The following is a 24,762-nucleotide window of genomic DNA, read 5'->3' on the forward strand; positions in this document are numbered from 1 at the left end:
TTAGAATATTTTGAAAAGGTGCAATAGTCTAGGCTCAAAGTGTCCCACTCTAATCATCTAATTAAGCCATAACATCTGCAAAGGGTTCCTGAGCCTTTAAATGGTCTCTCAGTCTGGTTCAGTAGGAATCACAATCATGGGAAAGACTGCTGACCTTACAGTTGTGCAGAAAACTATTATTGACACCCTCCATAAGGAGGGAAAGCCTCAAAAGGTAATTGCAAAAGAAGTTGGATGTTCCCAAAGTGCTATATGCACATTAATAGAAAGTTATGTGGAAGGGAAAAGTGTGGAAGAAAAAGGTGCACAATCATGTCAGGAAAGGACCATTCAAAAGTGTTGGGGACTTTCACAAGGAGTGGACTGAGGCTGGAGTCAGTGCATCAAGAGCCACCACACATAGATGGATCCTGGACATGGGTTTCAATTGTCGTATTCCTCTTGTCAAGCCGCTCCTGAACAACAAACAACGTCAGACGGTCAACGCACCATCTATCAGGAGATTTTGGAGCACTTCATACTTCCTTCTGCAGATAAGCTTTATGGGGGTGCTGACTTCATTTTCCAGCAGGACTTGGCACCTGCCCACACTGCCAAAAACACCTAAACCTGGTTCAATGACCGTGGGATTACTGTGCTTCATTGGCCAGCAAACTCGCCTGACCTGAACCCCATAGAGAATCTATGGGGCATTGCCAAGAGAAAGATGAGAGACATGAGACCGAACAATGCAGAAGAGCTGAAGGCTGCTATTGAAGCATCCTGGTCTTCCATAACACCTCAGCAATGCCACAGGCTGATAGCTTCCATGCCACGTCGCATTGAGGCAGTAATTGCTGCAAAAGGGGCCCAAACCATGTACTGAGTATATATATATGCATGCTTATACTTTTCAGAGGTCTGATATTGTTCTATGTACAATCCTTGTTTTATTGATTGCATGTAATATTCTAATTTTCTGAGATTGTGGATTTGGGGTTTTCATGAGCTGTAAGCCATAATCATCACAATTATGACAAATCACGGCTTGAACTATCTTGCTTTGCATGTAATGAGTCCATCTCATATATTAGTTTAACCTTTTAAGTTCCATTACTGAAATAAATGAACTTTTGCACGATATTCTGATTTTTTCGAGTTTCACCTGTATATTATTGGAAAAGAAAACACAAAAAGAGGATGACTAGCAGCAAGTGAATGGTCTCAACCAATGGCGGATTAAGGCTCACTGGTGCCCTAAGCACTGACAAATCTTGGTGCCCCTCACCTTTGTACATACTGTACAAATCTTCATTGGGGTTTTTTCTCTCTCTCAACTTTGTGGGGCCCCCTTTGGGCCATTTGCCCTAAGCACGTGCTTAGTCTGCTTAGTCAGGTGGTTTAAAGATTATAGCTTCATAGAATGTGAGGGTGGTAAGAGATACTGGAAATCAACTAGTCCAAATCTTCACCTGATGAAGATTCCACTACTATAGCATTTCTGACATATGGTCATCAGTCTTGGCTTAAGTACTTCTACCAAATGTAAGTCTGCTACTTCTCTATACAGGCTATATCTAGCCAGTTCCATTGTTAAACAGTTTTTAGGCATTTTTTCCAACACTCAATTGAAACCTTCTCCCTGTAATATAAAATCTCTGTTCCTTTTCTTCTCTTCTGATTATACCCTGATCAAGTCTAGTATAATATTCCACATAACGTATCCTTTGAGACACGTTGAGACAACTAATACATCTCTTTTCAGTCTTTTCTTTGTGTCCCGGCCAAACATAACCAAGCAATTCCTCCTAAATTTTTCTTTCCTGGCCCATTATCATCTTTGTTGCTGTAATCCATACATGCTCCAACTTTGTAAATGTATTTTGTAAGATGGACATAAAATGCCTAAGAGCAATGAATATTGACCCCTACATTGTACTTCTGTTGGTGCAACTGCCTTGAGCTGCTTGGAGTCAGGTGGTACATGATTAAAACAAACGAACAAACAAATACTGCATGTATAAGGTTTGCAGCTGAATGACACTCATGTTCAGCTCAATTAAACTACCACAATTCTTTTGAAATGTACACATGTCCAGTATGGTCTCCCTGCCCTATTTTCATGTTTCTAACCTACCTAAGTTAAGGACATTTTCTTTCTTCCTCTTGAAATTCATCTTGCTGGTTTCTGCCATTTTTGGGGGGGGGGGGGGCGGGGGGGTCTTCAGATCTTCCTAAATCTTAATATAGTCCTCTAAATTATTTGCTATCCCTATTATATTTATGCATTTGCAGATTATGCACATTATGCTTTTAACCCTTCATCCATGTGATTTATTAAAAGTATTAAAGTTCAGATCCTAAAATTATGCTCCTCTGAACTTCAGAGCTTAGAGTTATGTCCATTTAGCATGCTATCCCATCTTGACACTGCACCATTGATTTACACTTATTGATTACACATGTTTTGATAATTCTATTTTAATTTAATAGTAATTAAATTAACAATTGGTCCACATTTTGCAGAGGCCTTACTAAGCAATGTGTTTTTCCAATTATTCAAAAGCTGACTGCTCAACAACTTATTCTAAGAAGTTTTATTCTTCTTCTGTAGCCACCTGAGCTCTCTTTTATTCATTGTTTACTTATTTTCAAATTCTATTTCTATATGACCCCATTGGGCTTAATGTTGGGTAACTTATATGGGTTGAAAAACAACAATATAAGCAAGTATAAAAAGACACAACATGCCAGGGATTCATAACAATTCATAATAAACTATTTTAACTCAGTCACGGGCCCTCATAATGTCCTAGACCAGTGTCTTGATAGGAAGAACATTTGCCTGCCTCTGATCGGTTAGTACTATATTCATCTTCTATGATTGCTCATAGATTACTGGAGGGCCCCCAAGAATACATCCATGAGCTTCTTTATGGCTCGTAGATGTAAATGATCTGGTCCTCCAGATTTAAATTCATTCATGATAGCTGAATATTTCCTATATTTTATTTATCTTGAGTTGCTACTCTACCTTTGCATCAGATGTTTTATATAGGTCTATTTGAACAAGTTCCCTTTTGTGGAGAAGACCAAAGCAAATAGATGAGGAGTTCTGTTCTCATTTCATCACTTTCTCTTCCATTCAATACTGATACAAGCAAAAGCATGCAATTTTTATTGTTTTTAAAGTCTTCCTGACACTAATGTTAAATCTTCATTTATCACCAAAAATAAATGATGTCCAGCAAAACTTTTTTTTCCTGAGCTGGGTGACGTAGGGCATTGTTAGTTTCCCATTCTCATTAACACTCACAGCTTCCGCTATTTCTGTAGGCTGTAGGCAGGAAATGAGAAACAAGACCAGAGGAAACCTGGCCATCTACATCTGTCCTTGTTTGCAATCTCAGCTCTAGTTTTATTTTGCTAAAAATCATCTCTTAACCCCCGAAATGCCAGTTTAATTCCCATCATATACTTTATTTTACTCTGCACTTTTCTCTGTAATCCTGTATACCTTGATCATGCTACATAAAGTACCGTAGCCATAATTTATGATGATGAAATGAGTTCCTCAAACTTGGTATCTAAGAAATTCCTGACCCAATGATGAGATTATACACAAGGGTTTTCCCACATTATCTAACCTATGTTTCGATTTAAACAAAGTTTGTGAATTGGCTATGCGTCAGGGTTCCAAGTAACAGCCCTAACAAAATAAGCATTCATGCATAAAGCTTAGTTATAAATTTAAACTGTGAATCATAACAGTTTATATCACAAATATATAGTTTTATGTTAATTGTTTGGTTGACCCAATATGTTAAGTTAAAAAAGAAACCAAATAAAAATACGCATTGTGGTTTAGCCCAATATCTCAGTCACAGCTGCCTAGGTCTTCTATACTTGGTAATGTAGCATTACAAGTTCTCCTTCTTAAATTGGTGTTGTAGATTATTATTTATATTCAATCATTTGGTGAGAATAAATGACCTTCAATTTACTTATTTCAGGAATGGACATATAGGGACAACAGACGGTGAAAACTTATCAGATGAAACAAAGGAGATGCTTCAACAGAAACAATTTTCCATAAGGAAGATAAACAAAGGAACAAACCCAGTGGATGAGAATCACTACCAAAAACAAGTGTCATAGAAGATATGCTGCATAACTTTGAGGCCCTCACAGAATAAATAACCTCTGATTCTTCAGAAGAAGAAAACTCAGCACTGCGGAACAGGAGACAGGACCTTAGATCCCTGAAAAACAAACAGGATACAACAGTGCCCTGAAAGTAGACAAAGAGAAGTCATGGCAGTTGATGACATCCTAGATAGAACAAGGAACTGAAACAAATACAGTACCGCAAAAAGGTAGCCTTCAAGACTACTCAGAAACTGCAGTAGGTACAAATTGCAGTGGGCAACTGGCTAGCTGACTGGCTGGCTTTCAAGAGTCACCCTAGAAATCTAGGCTATGGACTCAGCAGGCTTTGAAGTACAATTTAATGTGTTGGTTTTAACAATAAACTCTTATGCAGTTTGGCTTTTGTGTACATTCAGAACAGCCTTGTTTGTAGACATTCAAGCCCTCTGTACTCCCTGAAGAAAGTCTGCTGGAAGTCTGCCATTATTGAAAAGTCAGGAGAATTGCCTAATAGGTAATATTTCTACATTGTGGACCTTATGAATAATCTCCCCCTGGAGCTAAGCTAGCATAGAGCTTCCAGGCTTTCCAGAAGCTAGTAAAAATAGAGGCTTTCCAAATGTATTAATTATTTATTTTACATCCTGTATTAATATTTATTGATGTAAACCAATGGGAATCCATGCAGTTTACAGAAATACGTAAATAAAACAAATGTATGCTAACTTGATACTTGGCTTGTGAAATTTCCTACCTGCCTGGAACAATGTGACAAAACACTTCAAGATTTATAAAGTCCATAGTCAATCATCAATTCTAGATAATACATATCGGAAAGAATAATTCTGCCAAGGGCACCTAAAACTGTATCACCACGAACTCTAAATATCCAGAAAGAAGCTCAAATGCATTCTCATTCACAGAATAGAATTGGAACGGGAAAGAATAATTCAACTGAATGAAACTATTTCATGAGAGAAATTTGGTTTCTGGGACTATACTAAGATGTGGATAATAGATTACTAGCATAGAATGTTTGAATGTAATGAAGTCTGATAATAAAATATATCTGAAAAAAATGCATAAAATTGAATTGTGAATTGAATCCTGTATGTGTAGGATATCACATTCTTGAAGTAAGCATCCCCTTGAACTACATAAAGTAGTTTTAGTATTGCTATAATGGAACCAATAAAAATTAGAAACATCACTAAATCATAAAATACATGATGTAATGTTCAGAGTATATAAAATTTAAAATGTTGGAAAATTGTGTTTTACATCAATCCTAATAGCATGTTACAGAGATATTTGCCAAAATCTCAAATGGTTGCCATTAAGAATTTTATAGGGGCCATGGTAGCACAGTGGTTAGAATGCAGAATTGCAGGCTAACTCTGCCCACAGCCAGCAGTTCGATCCTAACCGTCTTAAGGTTGACTCATCCTTCCATCCTTCTGAGGTCAGTAAAATGAGGAGCCAGATTATTAGAGGTAATAAGCTGACTCTGTAAACTGCTTAGAGAGTGCTATAAAAGTACTGTGGATCGGTATATAAGTCTACATGCTAATAATACTGCTATACAGGAAGGAAGAAGCTTTTTCCATGTTTATTCTGTTATATGATAATATGGAAAATTAGGAGTGAACTGCACATACCTTTATTGTGACCTATGGAAACTGTATACAAATAGGACAATGGACATATGCAAAGGTACATTCTATAATATATCCATAGGAATCTCATAAGCTTTTGACAAAATGAATTCTAACTCATCAATAGATCTATACATCTAAATACCAAAAACTACTTTCCTAGGTTATTTTAACATTTCATGTAAAGCTTTTTAAATAATATTTTAAATTTATTTATTTATAGGTTTTGTATGTAACCCAATCCCTTGGCAACTCAAGTTAACGGACAGAAATAGAATTAAAATAAATAAATTTAAGCCTAAATATTAATAAAATGATACATTTTGAAAGAATGGAAAGTCTTGCATAAAAAAATGTAAAGAAGGTGGTTTGCTTCAATTCTAATGGCAGTTTGTTCACAACATGCTCCCTGCATGAAGATAGCAGTATATGTATTACTTGCACAAGAGTAGGGGTTGGGTTCTATAATATCTAAGACTTTATATTCCATGTAAGCAATACAATATAAAGGTTTGGAAGGTAATTGTCAATCCATTGAAGTTCTTTCAATAAGAGGTTTTGTGGCAACATCAACAACACATTATTATTCTACCACATTCTGGGCAAACAGCAATTTCTTAACCATCTTCAAATGACCAGAAATGTACATTCTAATAATCCTAATCAATATCAGATAGTTGATTTGTAAGACACTCCTTACCAAGAAGGAGTGTCTTACCAAAGGTGTTACAAGGCTGTGCAGCATAAGTGCTAGATCCAGAAGGAGCCAAAACTAATCCTTAAAGATCAGAATAGATTCTACCCTGAGGCCATTACAACATCCTTCAAGACTTGACCAGTCTCTCAGAGGGTTGAGCCTCCGTCGGTTTTTTTTTGTTTTGTTATGTTGTATGTTTTCTAATTGTACATGATTCTTTCTTATTGGTTTTATGGTTGTTTCCTAGAAGGAAGCTTCTACAATAAATAAACAGAAGTGCACTCACATCACAAAGTGCCCCACAGCATTTTTCCTGAATTCTCCTGAATTCAGCCCCTGGTCTCAGTCACCTCTCCATCTTGTCAAAATTGAGTTTTGTTTGTTAAGCCACATCTAGTACTTTATAGCCCAGAACAATGGTGAGATTCGAAAATGTTTACTACTGGTTCTGTGGGCGTGGCTTGGAGGGAGTGGCATGGCTTGGTGGGAGTGGCGTGGCTTGGTGGAGTGGCTTGGTGGGCGTGGCAGGTGAAGGATACTGTAAAATTTCCATTCCCACCCACCCTACTCCAGGGGCAGGATAAGTAAAATCTGCATTCCCTCCCGACTTCAGGGGAAGGTTACTGCAAAATCTCCATTTCCTCTCGATCAGCTGGGACTCGGGAGGCAGAGAACAGATGGGGGCGGGGCCAGTCAGAGGTGGTATTTCCAGTTCTCCAAGCTACTCAAAATTTCCACTACTGGTTCTCCAGAACTGATCAGACCTGCTGAATAACACCTCTAGCCCAGAAACAATCAACTATGTAAATATATAGTTATATAATATAATCCCTTCTCTGTGGTTTTCTCATTTTTCCATTTTTCACAACTGCACCTCTTAAAATATTATATCGATGCAGTTTTCCTCATAGTTGGGTTTTTAAAAAGTGGTGTTTTTTTAAAACAAAATCCTGTTGAACCTTAGAAATACTTTTCTCTGAAACTGAGACAAAATGTAGTGATATTTTCCAATCTTCAACAGCATCATCATACTTGCTCCCCACCAAGCCTCCAATATGTTGACACTGTAAAAATCTAAATCAGGACTTCCGCCTATTATATTTCAGAGTTGTCTTTCTGGAAAAGGCAGATAATAGCTAAAAGGTAGAACGTCCTGCAGCACCACACAGATTGTTGATATTTAACACCAGACAAGTTATCAAGAACATATAAAGGTATTTCAAAAGAATAATGGAAATGCAAATGTAAATTTTGGAGTAAGATTCATATTCTAATACAGAAGGTTTCGAAAGTGAATATAAAGATAAAACCAGAAACCTGAGTGGGGGTGTTAATGGAAAAAGACTTGAATTTTTTTTTTTTAACTTTGCTGTTATATATGTTGAAGGCAGCAAGACTACTTTATGCACAAAAATAGAAAGACGCTTCAATTCCCACAATGAACAAATGGCTGCAAAAGTTATTGGAGTTAGCAGAGATGCTAAGTTGACTTCTTTGATAAAAGAAAAAAAACACTAGTACTTTTGTTTCTACTTGGAAACTGCTTCTGGACTTTGTGCTCAAGGTGGGAAAAATGATACTTTGATTTTGGGTTTTACCCATTAATTTGATTTATTGTTATAGAAATGTTTGATGTTACCATCTTATTCTACTGCACCAAAGTCAACGCCTTATGTTTCTTTTTTTCTTCTTTTGTACACTTTTCCCTTCCCTTTCCCATCCCCTATTTTTCCTATTACAGTATATTTCAGAGCTTTGTTTCTGGAAAAGCCAGATAATATCTAAAAGGCAAAAGTCCTGCAGCGCTACACATTGGAAATATTTTTACAAATTGTAGCTATCTTGCATTCTCCAAGATGGCTTCTGTAAATAATAAAAAACTAAATTGGTTGGGTAGACTAGTAAACTTTTAAGGTACTCAAGACAATAGCAAAAGCAGAGGTGGGCTGCTGCCGGTAGTTCTGACCAGCAGCTGGGCCCACACACCTGCCCTGGCGCTATCCCACCCTATATAATCGCTGGTTTTTTGATGCCGCGCGCATGTACAGAAGGTTTCGCATGTGCACGCTCAAATTTTCGGTTCTGGGCAAATCGGTTGTTATAGTATGTGATGCCCACCTCTGAGCAAAAGCCATAATTGGAATGGGCATAATCTATCAATCTCCATATCTGTTTATAACTATATGTGTCTGTCTGTCTCTCTGTCTGTCTATCTATCTTCTTTCATTTTTAAGAATTTTCTTAATTCTTCCAGCTTTTATGCATCTGCTTTTATTAAAGAACTTTTCTCCTAGCAATAAACTTATTATTTATGACAGCTATTTTTATTCTACATTGCAAGATACCAGTTCAGCCAAATTTACTTACGTACAAGTCATATCAACAATTATAACTTCATACACAACAAAACATCTGGGTGAGAAGAAAGAGGAAAGAGGCCAACTTTTTCCTTTTTTTCCCCATTATTTTTCCATTCTTTCCATTGCTGGTGCCATTGCATGATTTGCCTAATGTTATATCCAGAAAAACATTTTTTTAAAAACCTGAAATTTCACAAGAACACCAAACTCTAGAAAGATTTCTTTTGCTTTTAGCATGTATTTTTATTTAATTTGGAGATTCAGGCAAACTTTTAATATAATATTTTAATATAATATAGCCTATAGCAGTAATAGCGAATGTTTTTCTGCTCAGGTGCTAAAAGGGTGCGTGCCCAGACCCATAATGCAATGCCCTCCCCCAAGCATGCATGCACAACCCCCCATGCTCCACCCCAGCGTATGCGCGCAGGCCTCTCTGAAGCCTTTGGACTTCCAATAGGCCTGTTGGGCTGTTTTTCACACTCCCCAGGCTTCAGAAAAGCCTCCTGAAGACTGGGGAGGGTGAAAAATGGCCCAACAGGCCTACTGCAACTTCAGAAATGAACTTTTGGTTTGCCCCTTAGACCGTTTTTCACCTTCCCCAGGCTTCAGGAAAGCCTCCGTGGCCTGTGGATGTAAAAAATGGTCCAACGGGCAAACTGAAAGTTCAGAAACGTTTCTGAACTTCCGGTAGGCCCATTGGGCTTGTTTTTCACCATCCACAGGCTACGGAGGCTTTCCTGAAGCCTGGAGAGGGCAAAAAACTGCCTTCCCCTGCCCTCCAGAAGGCTGAAAATCAGCTGGCCAGTGCACACTTGCATGCTGGAGCTGATATAGAGCAACGCCTTGCGTGCCCTCAGATATGGCTCCGTGTGCCACCTGTGGCACGCGTACCATAGGTTCACCATCATGGGTCTATACCATATTTGATCCAGGAGAAGGGCCTGATATTTGCTAACAGCATTAGTGTTTATCCCAATTTTCGTAGGGTTTAGTTTCTATTTTAAAAACATTACTTTTCACTTGAATACTTAATATACTCTTTGTGAGATAGGCTGGCATATAAGTGTATGTGTGTGTATGTGTGTGTGTGTGTGAGAGAGAGAGAGGGAGAGAGGGAGGGAGGGAGGGAGGGAGGGAGAGAGATCTCCAAATAATCCATTAAAGTACATAGAATCTTCCATTTATATGGGAGTAAATTCCCCTGTGAGGAAATTGCTTTAGAGTAGGATAATATAGAGAGCCAGTTGGGTGTAATGGTTAAGGCACCAGACTACAATAAGGAGACCATAAGTTCCAGTTCTGCTTTCAGCACAAAGCCCAGCTGGGTGACCTTGGGCCAATCACTCTCCCTTGGCCCTAGGAAGGTAGTGGCAAGCCACATTTGCAAGAAAAGGGCAGAGACTTGTTCAGGCAGTCACCAGGAGTCAGCACTGACTCAAACACACACAGAGATTATATAGGGTTGCCTACTTAATCATAAAATTTCAAAGCTTGACAAAATTCTTGAGTTAACAAGAAAGAATACACAAGTGCACACAAATAATTATCACGTATACATAACCATATCACTTTGGGTGTCAGATTTGTTTGGTCTCTCTTATACAACCAACCTTGGCTAGAAAAATAAGTTTAACAAAAAGCAGGGAATACAAGGAGAGACAAAAGATAAAGTGAATGTCTGAGGTCAAAGAAATGGCTAGAATGTCCTTGGAAAAGCTATGGGTTTTGTTGAAGACAGAGAAAGGTGGTGAGCATTTGTCTATACAGTCATTAGGATTCAAACACAACTCAGCTGATATACACATCCATGTGTGCATTCAGGTTGTCTGCAATAAGACAGTCCAAACCAGGAAGTTTGATTCAGTGCATGGATTCTATTTCCTGGATTGGGAAAAGGAAGGAAATGAAGATAGTTCCTGCTTGCTAAGATTTTTAAAACACTAGTTGTTCAATGTTTTTTAAAAATAAGCATTTGGAAAAGCACATAAATCTACACTGATTTGAAAAATTAATGATAATAAAATAAAATGCATACAGGATTCTTATACTTCCTGCCCCACTCATATGGTATACATCTGTAATATACTGGCACAACATTCGTTTGCACAAAATAACTTCCAGGTTCAAAGCCAGACTATATCTTTATATTTTCCATATGTATCTCTGTTGTTGTCTTCTCATGGCAATGTGGCAGCGATAACTGTTTTGCTGATTTAACATAAAACCATTTTCTTAACATTTAAAATACTATAGATGTGAGCAGGATCAAAAATACAAGGCTATAATTACTGCTCTGTAATCTTACTACAGTGAACTATTTACGGTACATGTTCACTGAAAAATATTTTACTCCTGTTTATCTAGCAAATCTGTATTTTATTTAAGCTTTTAAGCATACTTATTGCCTTGATTTTCTTGAACCATTTCATTTATCTCATCAAATGGTAAGTTGTACAAATATTAAATAGATTTTAAAAGGAACACAGCTTTAATCCTGCTGAGAGCCAGAGATATTGAATAGAATGGTGAAGTACTTTAAAACTTTGGTATATCCCTTATCACTGGAAGTCCCAAATACAAGGATTGTTGAAATATGTTGAACGAAAAATATGCATATATTTTCAGATTCTTCTTTCTAGTCTCCACTATCTGTCTCTCTCTTGAAAAAATAGTGCTGTATCTGTTGATATATGTTATTGCTTACCCAAGTTCATGACATAATAAATTAGTTGAAGCTGTGAAGCGGTATTTTTTTAATGATGAAATTTTAAAGATATCATTAATTCTATGATAAAAAGTGGTTCAAGAAATGGTCTTTTTGAATCTCTTGATTTACTCCTGGAATTTGCCTTTAAAATAAATGGATAATTTGCCATAAGGGTAGAGAAGTAAATTATTGTGGCGTTTTCCAGCCATACATACATTGGACAGAATTCATATTCCTATTTCAATTTATTAGATCATTAAAAAAATAGTCTTGAAATTTAGTGTAGTGAATTTGACTTTCTAGAGGAAAGCCAAAATGCCTTGATCTGCAGATTACTAGAAGTCCTTCTTCATAAATATCCAGAGTTTTTGCTTGAATACCCAGATAATCAAGGACCCAATTCATTTAGGAGGTCATGGGCAGATGTAATGTGATACAATACCTATGTCTTGTCATGGTCAGATCACTCTATGATTGCCATAAAACTAATTAATGTTGCCAATTTCCAAAAGAAAAGCAAATCAATTCAACCAGACTACCCAAATACCTAATGGATCTTCTTGGCTTCCAAATGATTCCTGAGGATTTCCCCAAATCTATAGTTGGCAGTTCTACTGAGAGCTGAGTCCCATTCTAGAATATGGAGATGGCAACAGCCTTGGATAGGATTGCACAGCTTTTCCTTGCTTCACAACCAAGAAGTTATCTTAGCTCTGGTAGAAGAAACACCAGAGGCCTCAGGTATGTGTGTAATTCATATTAATTTCACCAGTGGTGAAAGACAAAGAGTAAATCCAACCAAATATAAGGGAGAGCTCAGGTTTGAGTAAGCATCATGAGAGGCATAGAAACAGCAATACTATTTGCATGCTGTTATTACATCATCAAGATTCCTGCTGGGCAGGCTTATTTAATGTGACCCAAACTCCTTTGGGAAGAATGAGCTGGAAGAACATTTGTTAGGCTGCTTAACAAGATTGTGGGCATTTAGAGGATAATTCTTAGTAACTGCAAAAGGTATTCTAAGGAATGTAGAGGATTCACATGAAAATGAATGCTTGCTAGGCAGATTCTAATGAAGTAGCAGAGGCTATATATTTCAAGGTTATTTAGAAGTTTGAACCTGTTACCTTGAAGAAATTAAAAGGATTCTCCACAGCACTAATTCTGCCACATGCAGTCTGATCACTGTCTTTTCCAGGGAGGTGATAACAGGAGGGTAGTTTCAGTTAAGAGAAAGGATGATACTATTGGCCCTGGAGGAGGCTACAGTTGTAAATATCTCAAGGGGAAACAATTATCTGGATTCTTTTCAGCAAAGGTTTAGGTCTAGGTATGGAATGTAATTCATATTAATTTTGCTTCTGGATAACCTGTGGTAGAAACAGGATAGGGGAGTGTAACCCTATATTTTTTGACTTTTTAGAAGCCTTCACTATTACACTTTTGTGGATTATCTCTAAGGGTTGGAAGCAAAATACATTAATTGCAGTGGTACACTTTTCAGAGTGGACACTTCAACATCTACATGAGATTGCTAGGAGAGGTCACTCACTAGCATAAAAATATCAGTAAGTGTATTGTATTCAGCTGCATATTTGAATTCCAACCCAAAAAGGATGCCATTCAAGTTCTGTCCCAATGCCTGGAAGTTTTAAGGATCTGGCTAGATAGGATCAGCTTAGACTCAATTCCAGCAAAACAAAATGGCTGTGGACACATTCCAGAGATATGGCTCTGGATGGGACTGTGCTTCCCTCTTTAGCTTGCTCAAACAAAAGGTCTTCCTGCATCCACAGCTTCTGCTTGAAAAAAAGGAAACAACTATAGCTAGCAGACCTCTGCATAGTTTCACCTTATGCTTTAGTAACAGCCTTTGCTTTGGCCATCTCTCAGTTGGGTTCTGGCAATGTGTTCTACTCAGGGGTCAAGAATAGGCATAGGCACCAATTGGTTTGCCATAGGACAACTCCATATTATATATGGCAAACCAACTGGTGCCCATGCCTATTCTTGACCCAATTGATTCATATACCTATATGGATGATTGCTTTCTCTCAATGGTCCCTGCCTGTCCATTAATATCTGTGATAGAGGGCTTCCTCTGAATCCCAACTCTCACAAATGTCATCTTCAGGAATCTCAGCAACCTTCAAGGTCAGAAAAGTTTTGTTTTCCTCTTGAAGAGTAAATATTTAGATTTACTTCAGTTGTTTCTTGGTGTCTTGATCTTTGATATTATTGCCATATTTTATTTTTAATCCTGTGCTGTTTGGAAGTCTATAAAATGTTCAGAGTCAGCACTCACAATGGAAACAGTTTGTACAGCAGACATTCTATTTTTCACTTACATTAGAAAACAAAGAAGTCACTTATTATTTTGAAATTCTTTTAATATATAAAGCCTTTCTTAATCTTAGTGTACAATTTACTGAACATGAATACAAATCAGTGTGTGTGGGGGGGTATGCATATGTGGGGAGAAAGCGAGAGACTGTAGATAGATATGGATAAAACAAGTATTAGATAATGTGGTTGGCATGATTGATGTCAGGGTCCAAAAACCAAGACCTGTTGAAGTTCCTCTAAACCAGTGTTTCCCAACTTTGGCAACTTGAAGATGTCTGGACTTGCTGGCTGGGGAATTCTGTGAGTTGAAGAGACATCTTCAAGTTGCCAAAGTTAGGAAGCACTGCTCTAAGCAGTTTTCTTTATTGTTCCCCACCGATAGACAAAAATGCTTGGGAAAACTGAAGCAGGCTATTTACACCATTAAACATACATTCTGAGAATGCCTATGGAGTGCCTAGGGAAGAGCTGTCTTAACTCTTTCTCTTCTAAAGTTTGCTGTCTCATAGTTTTCTGAAATGCACTCTGTCCCTCCTGGGAATCTAGACTATATCCTACTACAATTTCAGTATCCACATAGTCACATGACCCCAATTGGGGTGGCTGGCATGTATTTATGATGGTTGTGATCATGTGATCGCTATTTGCAACACTCCCAGCTGGCTTCCAACAAGAAAAGTCAAGGGGGGAGGGTGAGTCAGATTTGCTTAACAACTTCATGATTTACTTAACAATTGCAGTGATTAATTTAACAACTGTGACCAAAAAAAAGGTTGTGAAAATTAGATGTGGCTCTCTTCCTTGTTTAGCGATGGAAATTCTGTTCCCAATTGTGGTTGTAAGTTGATGACTACCTGTATAATATCAGTGTAGGACTGTAGAATCCTCTGATTCTCTTCTGTGGAGCTTGGCTGAAAAAGCAAATTTAAGTTATTTTATTCCAGTCAAGCATGGTTAGGCAAAACTGTAAAAGCCAGAAAACCCTTCCTAAATTAAATTTAAATTTACCCAGTCAATGAGTTTATGTTCACATATCTAATGACTCTGCAACATAGCAGCAATCCTGGCTCCATTTTGGACCTGGGATTTGGCAGGTGAATGAATGAAGGAACAAAGGCTATAAAAGAAGCAATAGTAGAATAAATGTCCTACAGTACATTTTTGGTTCAGCTGTAGAACAAATTATTTGCATACAAAAATCTGGATTCAGTCCTTAGCATGTCCAGGTAAGGCTGAGAGAATTGAAACATGATACCTAGACAGGTATAATAATTTAGTGCAGATAAGAGAGAGCCGAGGTGGCGCAGTGGTTAGAGTGCAGTACTGCAGGCCACTTCAGCTGACTGCTATCTGCAGTTCGGCGGTTCAAATCTCACCGGCTCAAGGTTGACTCAGCCTTCCATCCTTCTGAGGTGGGTGAAATGAGGACCCAGACTGTGGGGGCAATGTGCTGACTCTGTAAACCACTTAGAGAGGGCTGAAAGCCCTATGAAGCGGTATATAAGTCTAACTGCTATTGCTACTGCTATTGCTATAATTCTGAAATTGGGTGAGGGTGAGTTCATTTTAGTTCCTCCAAAGGAGAAACTATTTTCACAGAGATTGGTAATCACAAAATTTTCAGCTGTGATATTTCTTGGATTATAAATTATATGATTCATTACATGAATCATCCATGTTTAGTGAAATTGACTAGTAGAATATTAAAGATTTTGAGAGAAAATATTTCTTTACAGTGTGTAACTACTTGTGGATGTGTTACCACAGATATGTTGCCACTGGATGCTGGTTCAGATGGCTTCCAAGGGGACTAGACAAATTCCCAAAGGACAGACCCACCAGTGGTTACTACCCTCTATTTCTCAATCAAGAAGAGTATTTCAAAAGAGATATTATGAACTCTTATCCACAAATGAACCTCAGAACTGTTTGGACTATGATTATGATAATAATATGGATGTGAAAATCAAAGGTGTAACTTTGATTTTAAAAAAAATATGTGTGTACTTCATATAATTTGGAGCTGCTCATCACCTCTACTGATACTATACTCACAAATTTCCCAACTTTAATATAATTGTGGTAATCCATGGTTGCACTGAACTTCATGTAAGTCTCTGTGTGGTGTGTGTGTGTGTGTGTGTGTGTGTATAAACCAAAGCTATTTAATTAAAACAATAATTTAGTACTCTATAAATTGAAATAACTGTTTCCTGTAACAAATGCAATTAATTATGCATAATTTCTGTTAATTCCTACAAAGAGTTAAACTGTGGACAGAAAGTACATTCAGCAAGTATTCAGACCCCCTTCACTTTTGTCACTTTTGTTATTTTGCAGCCTGATTCTACTGTTGTTGAAATTCATTTTTTCCTCATTAATCTACACTCATACGATAACGACAGAGTGAAAACAGAATTTTAGAAATGTCTGTAAAAACTGAAATATCACATTGGCATAAGTATTCAAATGTTTCATTCAGTACTTTGTAAAACACCTTTGGCAGCAATTATGGCGAGTCTTTTTCGGTATGATGCGACAAGCTGTGCAGACCTGGCTTGGGGGATTTTCTGCCATTCTTCCTTGCAAATGATTTCAAGCTCTGCCAGGTTGCGATCGTCTGTGGACAGCCATTTTGAGATGTTCAACTGATATTCAGGGCTTTGGCTGGGTCATTCTAGGACATTCAGAGAGTTTTCTCTAAACCACTCCTGTGTTGTATTGGCTGTGTGCTTAGGATCTTTGTCATGTCGGAAAGTGAACCTTTGGCCCAGTCTGAGATCCTGAGTGCTGTGGAACAGGTTTTCATTGAGGATAACCTTGTATTTTGCCCCATTGAGCTTTCCCTCAACCCTGATCAGTCTCCCAGTCCGTGCTGCTGAAAAACATCGCCACAGCATGATACTGCCATCACCATGCTTCACTGTTGGGATGATAACGGGCAGGTGATGAGTGGTGCCTGGTTTTCTCCAGACATGTTTAGAATTGAGGCAAAACAGTTCAATTCTCTTGTTCCTCACAATCTGAGAGTTTTCCAGGCTTTCATGTGTTTTGCACTTAGAAGAGGCTTCCATCTAACCACTCTGTCATAAAGCCCAGATCTGGGGAGGACTGCAGTGATGGTTGTCCTTCTGGAACTCTGTCCCATCTCCACACAGGATCTCTAGAGCCCAGTCAGAGTGACCCTCGGGTTCTTGGTCACCTCTTTTACTAAGGCCCTTCTCCCTCAATTGCTGTTTGACCAGGCAACCAGGAAGATTCTCTCTCGGAAGAGTCCTGGTTTTGCCAAACCTCTTCCATTTGAGAATTGAGGCCACTGTGCCCTTTGGAACCTTCAGTGCAGATAAATTTATTTGTAGCCTTCACCAAATCTGTGCCTTGCAATAATCCTGTCTCTGAGTTCTGCTGGCAGTTCCTTTGACCTCACAGCTTTTGCTCTGCTACAATATGCATTGTCAGCTATGAGACCTTCTAGAGAGAGGTATGCCTTTCCAAATCAGGTCCAATCAATTTAATTTAACACAGGTCAACTCCAATCAAGGTGTAGAAACATGTCAGCAAGTGATCAAGAGAAATGGGGGTGAGGGGCATCAGAGCTAAATTTCAAGTGTTGTTGCAAAGGGCCTGAATACTTATGCCAATGTGATATTTCAGTTTTTTAAAATAAATTTACACATATTTCTAAAATTCTGTTTTCACTTTGTCATAATGGGATACTGAATGTACCTTAATGGGGGAAAATGAATTTCAACAAGTGTAGAATCAGGCTGCAGCAGAACAAAATTGACAAAAGTGAAGAGGATCTGAATACTTTCTGAATGCACTGTATTTAAAATTCTGAACTCAGCATTAAATTGCCAGCATCAAATTATTCTACAGTCCGTCTATATATTTATTGTCTATAAATACACTTGCATATGGTGTATTCAAACATTTTATGTCAAAGTCTACCTTTAATTTTCACATACGTTCATGATTTGTTGTGTACTTTTAATTATATCATTTAATTATTTCATTATGTTTTTATTGTATTTAACATTTAGGGCACCTTAAAACATTGTAAAAGGGCAAATTATATATATCCATGAATATATTCAACTTAAACTATATATATATATGTTACTTATGTAAGTTCATGTGTACAAAGATTATTACTGAAAACATTCTCAAGGGGGAAAACACTTCCAGTAAACATATTTCTATACATGTTATGAGAAATAACTGAAAGTTACCTTCTACTGCAATATGTACCTTTGTGCACAGTGAAGAATAACATGCCTAAGAAGCAATAATAAAAATTTTAAAGGATTGGCACACAATCCATTACTGAATAGACTAAGATAAATAAGTTTTCATAGAAACTGTTGCACGATATTTTCACTTCATTTAAGACAAATTTATACTAGAATAGAGATCTGTTTTGCAGATGTTCTAAGACATAATATGGCCTAAAACTACTACCAAAAAGTCCTTTGTTATGCTTATATAAGATAGTAGATTTAATAAAGATATTTACGAATCTTTAATGCATAAAAAGCTTTTGTGAACTTTCTTGCATTTTACAAAACGTATTATTGTTGTTTAATATAATAAATAAAATAGTTTATACCTTTATACAGAATGCATGTTCAAATAATTAACCTATGTCATGAAAGGTTATTTAGAAAAATAAATCCTTACAATATCTTGCCCCTATTACCAAATTATTGCTTTCATTTAAATAATCCCACTGCAACATATTTAGTTTTTTTCCCTGTTAGAAAGGAAATTCTGTAAAGTTTCAAAGTTTATTATGTATTTCAAGCTAAACAATGTAGAGTTAAATGTAAACTGTAAATGCTTTCTCCTCAACAGTAATTCAACAGAGGAACATGATTTTAAACCTGCACTGCAAACGTGCACTGCAACTTAAGACACTGCACTTCATTTGAGATTTGTGAATTCTTCGGAGCATTTTTAGAGTTTGTTCCTAAACATTGATACACATAGTGTTCACATACTACAAGAACAGATAATCCAATAAGAAAAATCAAAATTGTTTTTTAAAAAGGACAAACTTTTTCTTTCTTTCTTTCTCTCTCTTTCTTTCTTGCTATTTGTTCCTTCCTTCCTTCCTTTCCTTTATATTTTATTTATTTATTTATTCATCCCATTTATATAGCTATATATATATATTTTAGCAACTCTGCATTATCACAATTTATTTTGATGCTTAGTAAAATCAATGTCTTTTTTTTTGTATCTTGATGTTTTACTCTAAGTTATGACCAATCTTTGGTCACACACTAATTTTTAAGTCAGCAAAATTCCTAAGAACAAATATGTTCTTGTCTTTTAAGTGTTTCTGAGAAGATTCAAGTATACCATTTGGTTTCCCCTGAATCAAAACCTTTAAACAGAATGAACTCACATAATCATTCAAGACTAGAGAATTATTGTGAAAAACAAAGCTGCATTTCTACAGAAAGCTATGACAAATATGTCATTACAGCTTTTTACAGGACTACAATTGACATAGAGGAGGAGGAGGCCAATCTCTTTCTGAAAATCAAACAACACCTGTGCTAAATGTGGCACACAAAATCAATATTTAGTTTGCAAATTTTAGATAAATTTCCACATTTTGAGCATGAGTCAGCTACAGAAGTGAAATATATTATACTATCAAGCCACATATTAAATTGGATATGATTTAGTTAAAATATATCCTGCAGCAGTTCTACTACAAATTAAAACAAAGACCACCATAGCTAATACAGTTTATTCCTTGCAGGGCAGACTAATGGAAAATTCAGAAATAAGATAACATGTAAATTAGAAATTTCTATGGAAATTGTATTATCTAATCAGCTGATTCTCAGCAATAGATTACAGCTATACAGCTTAATATACTTAAAAATCTTGCAGTATGACTTCTAAATTATATATAATGAAGAACTGTAAACTAAAGTATTCTAGAATGTATACAAAAGAGTCTGCTTCATAATTTTTGTCTTTCTGCAGCCTAAATTCATAACATATACTGGTAGGTGTGTTCACATGTACATCAAGTAACAAGCCATAGCTAGAATCAGTACACAATTCCATTCTGGAATCATGTGAATGTGTGAACAGAAGGCAAGTCTATAGTCTATCTATGAATGATCAGATCATTTTTTTTATTAAATTTGGAGCCCATTTCATCTCCTCACAGAGTAACTCTAACCAGTCAAATCGGACTAGTATCAAACTTATTCAAAATTTTGAACAAAGACTGGCAATCTCTGAAATCAATTACTTGGTGTAAAGAAATTTAGTTGACAAAACAGTAAGCACCCAGAAAAGTAAACGGAAGGAAATGTATCTTCTAAACAGAGTGCAATACAGTATTCTTACAAGGGAAGCTAGCTATATTATGCAAATAATTAAATGAAACAGAAACTGAAAAACATAGAAATCAAACTGTGCATATAATTAACCTGTAAATGGTATCATTTCTAAGACTGAGGAATTATATTTATTTCGCTAATTCATTTATCAAAATTATATAGCCACTCATCTCACAAATGTGAAACTATTTTTTTAAAAAAAGAACATTGTATTTTTTGCTTTTTCTTTCATTTTTGTCACATATAAATTAAAACAGTAGCAAAATCCCACAAAAGGCTACTTTACAGATAATTCCACTTAGTACCCTGGAGCAAAAGTATATGGTTTATATTGACTTTCAGGGTAAGACTTCATCAATTTAAATTTTAAAAAAATGAATCTCAAGTTTGAATAAGTTTTTTAAGCAATAAGAAAAAAGCAACGATACTGCACATTTCTATTCAGTAGCTCATCAGAGATCAATGTAGAAAATTAATTTATTAATCAACATAGACAGAAGGTACAGTATGGTCTCCTAGGACTTTAGTACTTTTAACATTTAGCATAGTTACTTTCTTATACCAAAGATTCAAGCTCCATTTTTAAGACAGATATAGTTTGGCATCCATCAATTTTCCGGCATCAAACTGGAATTGATCTATAAACTCCATTTTTATTCTGTTTTAAGAGTTCCCCACTGCCAAATGAGCTTATATACCAATTGTTGGCTGTTTTGTCTTTGTCAAAAGCAATTTATTGCTTCCCTGGCAGCTTGCTGTGTGAGGAGAACAAGAAAAAAGAGTAGTCAGCAAAAGGATACCAAAAAGAGAGCATATCACTGCATATTGCCTTTGGCTCTGCTGCTACCCACTGCTTGCTTCAATCAATCCACTATTAGCATACAATGCAGCCTCCAGTTGATTGCTGCTGCAGGAATGCAGTCCTTAGAGGGGAAAAAAGGATGCCCATTCCTGGTTAGATCATAGTTTGAATCGCTCACTGAAACTCTAATGCAAAGTATTATAAAATCTATGGATGAAAGCCATTCTGAGATGCCATATAGCCCCCTGGGATTCTACAAGCAAGCACACTTCTGGGAAATATAGCCTGTTTCATTTTGGTTGCACATCAGATATCTAAAGCAAAGCCACAAACTTCTTAAAACACTCTCAGAAAACAGTTTGATGATAATCTCCATATGTATTTAATGGGTTTCAAGTTCTGGATATTTTTTTTAAAGGGGGGGTTGTACATTAATACAAGCAGAGCTGGAAAAATATCTGGTGCCAGAATGCTCATTTAGAAGAGAAAAAAGTTTAAGTTATAATGTACATTGTAATGTATAATGTACATTAACAAATTGAAAATTCATTAAAATGGAAAAATTGCAATTATAAACATGTAATTTAGATTAATAGTTTGTAATCAGATTGCTATTTTAAGAAGCATAGGGAGGTTTAAAAAACTGAGATCCAAGTGAAGATATCTATCCATTATTAAGATAAGCATTGTATTCCTCTGTACTGAGATTATCCACTTACATACAGTAGTTCATCACGATATGCAAAATGTCATAACTGTACTCCGAGGCTTTAAAACCAACAAACCACATTTACAAAACCAAAGCTGTTCTGTTAGGAAAATGAAATGTTTTTGCCCTTCACTTCTCTTTAAAAAGTCGCTCGAGAACTCATGACCAATGCAGCGTTAAATTAGCTTGGTACAAACCCCCCATCCCCGTTAAATAAAGATGTAACTTGTCTCGCTTTCAACAGTAGTGCAGCAAAGTCCGAGAGGGCTTCACAAAACCCTCCTGTGTTAGGGAACGGAAACGCCTAATGAGATTAGTTGGTGTGTGCAGACATTACTTAGCCATGACTAAATGGGCTCCCTTCCTGCAACCAGTGGAAAATTCAGGGAACTTTTTTCCTCCTGCAGCATCATGGTCCCTTAACCTTCAGCTAAGCCAGATCCAAAAAACAACCCTCCCGCGATATCCCCCCACCCCCCCGCTTCCCTCTCGTGGAACCGACGGTGGACAAGTTTAAAATGGACGATGGGGTTGCTTAAGTGGAAGAAGCGGATGAACGGGAAGGAGCCTGGCTCGCTCCCTTTTTCTCCAGACCACAAAGACAACCGTAAAAGAGCGAATACACATAAACCTGAGAAGGAGAAAAACCACAGAGTTTCTTTGTGAGCTGCAGTGACTCATTTTCAAGATGTTGTCTGCTGCCAGTTTCAAACCGGAAGCGCATGGCAATTAGTCTTGCTGTTTCCAGACGAGCCAGAAACTCTCCCAACGCTCCCCCCCACTTCCTCCCAAAGCCCCTTGGACGCTCTTATTCCTCTCTTTGCAGCCCGAAACAATTTAAGCAACTCCCCTAACTTTAAGGAAGTCCAGACCGGTGTATTGCCCCCTCCCCTCCCCCTCCCCGCCAATCCAAATCCATTGCCTCAAAAATTAGCGCCCCCCCCCCAAACTCCGGGCTCCTACAAGCGAGCTATTATCGCCACGAGCCTCGGACGCTCGCAAAAGCGCTCCCTCCCACGCACGCCGGAGTCGGCTCGTGACAGCCTTCGGCGCTCCTTCGGAATAAAGGCACGAAACTGTCAGACGCGCTTTCTCTGCCCACCCCCACCCCCTTTCCACAAGCGCTGACCCCAAAGCTCTTTTCTCCACACAGAACAACAGGGCCCTCCGCGGCCGCCGCGCTTCTGCAGAAGCGCTTGCAGCGAGCGGGGGCAACACCGGCGCGGGACTCCGACCCCATCCCGCTACACAACACCCCCCCTCCGCCTCCAGCGAAAGATCCTTCTTTGCTTTCCCTGTTGGCCAACGGCAGGTGGAGGCTGCTCCTGGCAGCCCCCTCATCTCATCCCTCTCTGTCGCCTCCAGAGTCCCTTCCTGCCCTGCCCGTGGGGTGGGGGAGAGAAAGGTCCTTAAGTCGTCTTCACTCCAGCAACCGAGGTTTCGGAGTTTTTACTCCCCCCCCCCGCATGCACACATTAAGCGCCAGATGGCACTTTGCCAGCAGCAAGAAAAGTCACCCCAAAACTTTCGCCCTCACTGGCCCCCAAACTCACACACACACGGCTCGGATCTCTTCCCCTCCTCTCCCCTTCCCTGGCCGCCCCAACCGGATGCCTTGCGGCGAGTCAGGGATCCCCCCCCCCTCGGCACGACCCTTCTGGTGTTTTATCGGGAAAAGTTAAATGCTCCCGCAAGTTATTTTGGAACCGAAGCCTGGCATTGGCATTCGGCTCCCACCTGTCTCCCCCACAGCCCTTTTCCTTGTCTCCAGACTCTCTTCCAACTTTAGAGTTACGTACCCAGCGCCTGGTCTGGTGGGCTTCTCTCCAGTTCTCTTCTGGCCGTTTTAAAGAGAGCTGCGTAGAATCCTCCGGTTTTCCATGCTGACAGTCCTCTAAAACGCTCTGTTCCTCTTGTAATGAGATCCTGATTTTTCCCCTTGTTTCTTTCTTCCTTTCACACACACACCCCTTTGCTAGTGTGTGTGCAAATGTGTGTGTGTGTGTGAGTGAGTGAGAGAGAGAGAGCAGGAAGTTAGAGCAGTCAGACAGAGAGCCGGCTCACTTCCTTTCCTGCATTATTCCCCAGGCGGTTTGCAGTCTGTGTAAACAGGCTTTTCCTCCCTTCTCCCCTCTCTGGCCACTGATGTGCAGGCAGCATTGCTGTAATATAAGACACACGCAGAGTAAAGCGGTAACGGGACTCGGCCTCACACACAAACCAAGGAACTCCAGCAGTTCCCTCTGACCTCCACCTCTTCCTGTTCTGCACCCCCGGGGAGGAGCTTTAAACCAGACTTACAATTTTGCTCATCAGCCTTAGCTACTTGAAACATAAGGTAGCTTTAAAACAAAAACAAAAACAAAATAAACACAGACAACATCCAGCTGTAAGCGATTCAACTATTTTTCTGGGCTTAAGTGAAAGAAATTGCAAATACCTTTCATATACACGGGTTAAAAGTTGTTTGACTTGATTGCATGATAGACTAAAACCTGAAAGTCCATAGAATGCATTTATTATATTGCATGTATACAGTGCATGTATCAATATTCCTACCTATGTAGTTAAATAGTTAGAGAGACATCAAATTCTGTTCTTCAGATTTTGTCCATCATGCTCACTGTTCTAATAATTCTGACAGATTTAGAAGTACTTGGTTAAAATACTTCTAAAATACAATTTTAGAAAAATCCAAAGATAACATTTCATTTGCAATAATCACTATCACAAGTCTTCCACTATTCCAGTTTGGAAGTGAACGTCTATATACAGGCTTTGCTGGGATTTAAAAGCTTATTTGTGTATAGAATTGTAAACTCATTTCTTGATTAAATAATCTGTACTATCCTTCTCATCCAAAAAGTTTTCTAAAGAGGTTTATAGATCAATAAATAAAACATAGTCTCTGCTCTCAGACTTACACCTGAAAAATGTTCATTAAAAAAGGAAACAATGATAGGGAGAGATAAAATGTTTCATTC

At 38.0% G+C, this 24,762-nt stretch overlaps 1 protein-coding gene across 2 annotated transcripts in view; it reads right to left on the minus strand.

Annotated features, from left to right (window-relative positions):
- ELK3 (ETS transcription factor ELK3) overlaps window positions 1-24,024 on the minus strand; it is a 51,595-nt gene extending 27,571 nt beyond the window's left edge. For both annotated transcript variants that reach the window (XM_032220743.1, XM_032220742.1), the window contains exon 1: window positions 23,578-24,024. The gene's annotated coding sequence lies outside the window, so the exon portion shown is untranslated. The remainder of the gene's footprint in view (window positions 1-23,577) is intronic.
- Between the last annotated feature and the right edge of the window lie 738 nt (window positions 24,025-24,762).

The sequence above is a fragment of the Thamnophis elegans genome, chromosome 7, assembly GCF_009769535.1.
Source record: "Thamnophis elegans isolate rThaEle1 chromosome 7, rThaEle1.pri, whole genome shotgun sequence".
In the NCBI taxonomy this organism is placed as follows: domain Eukaryota; kingdom Metazoa; phylum Chordata; class Lepidosauria; order Squamata; family Colubridae; genus Thamnophis; species Thamnophis elegans.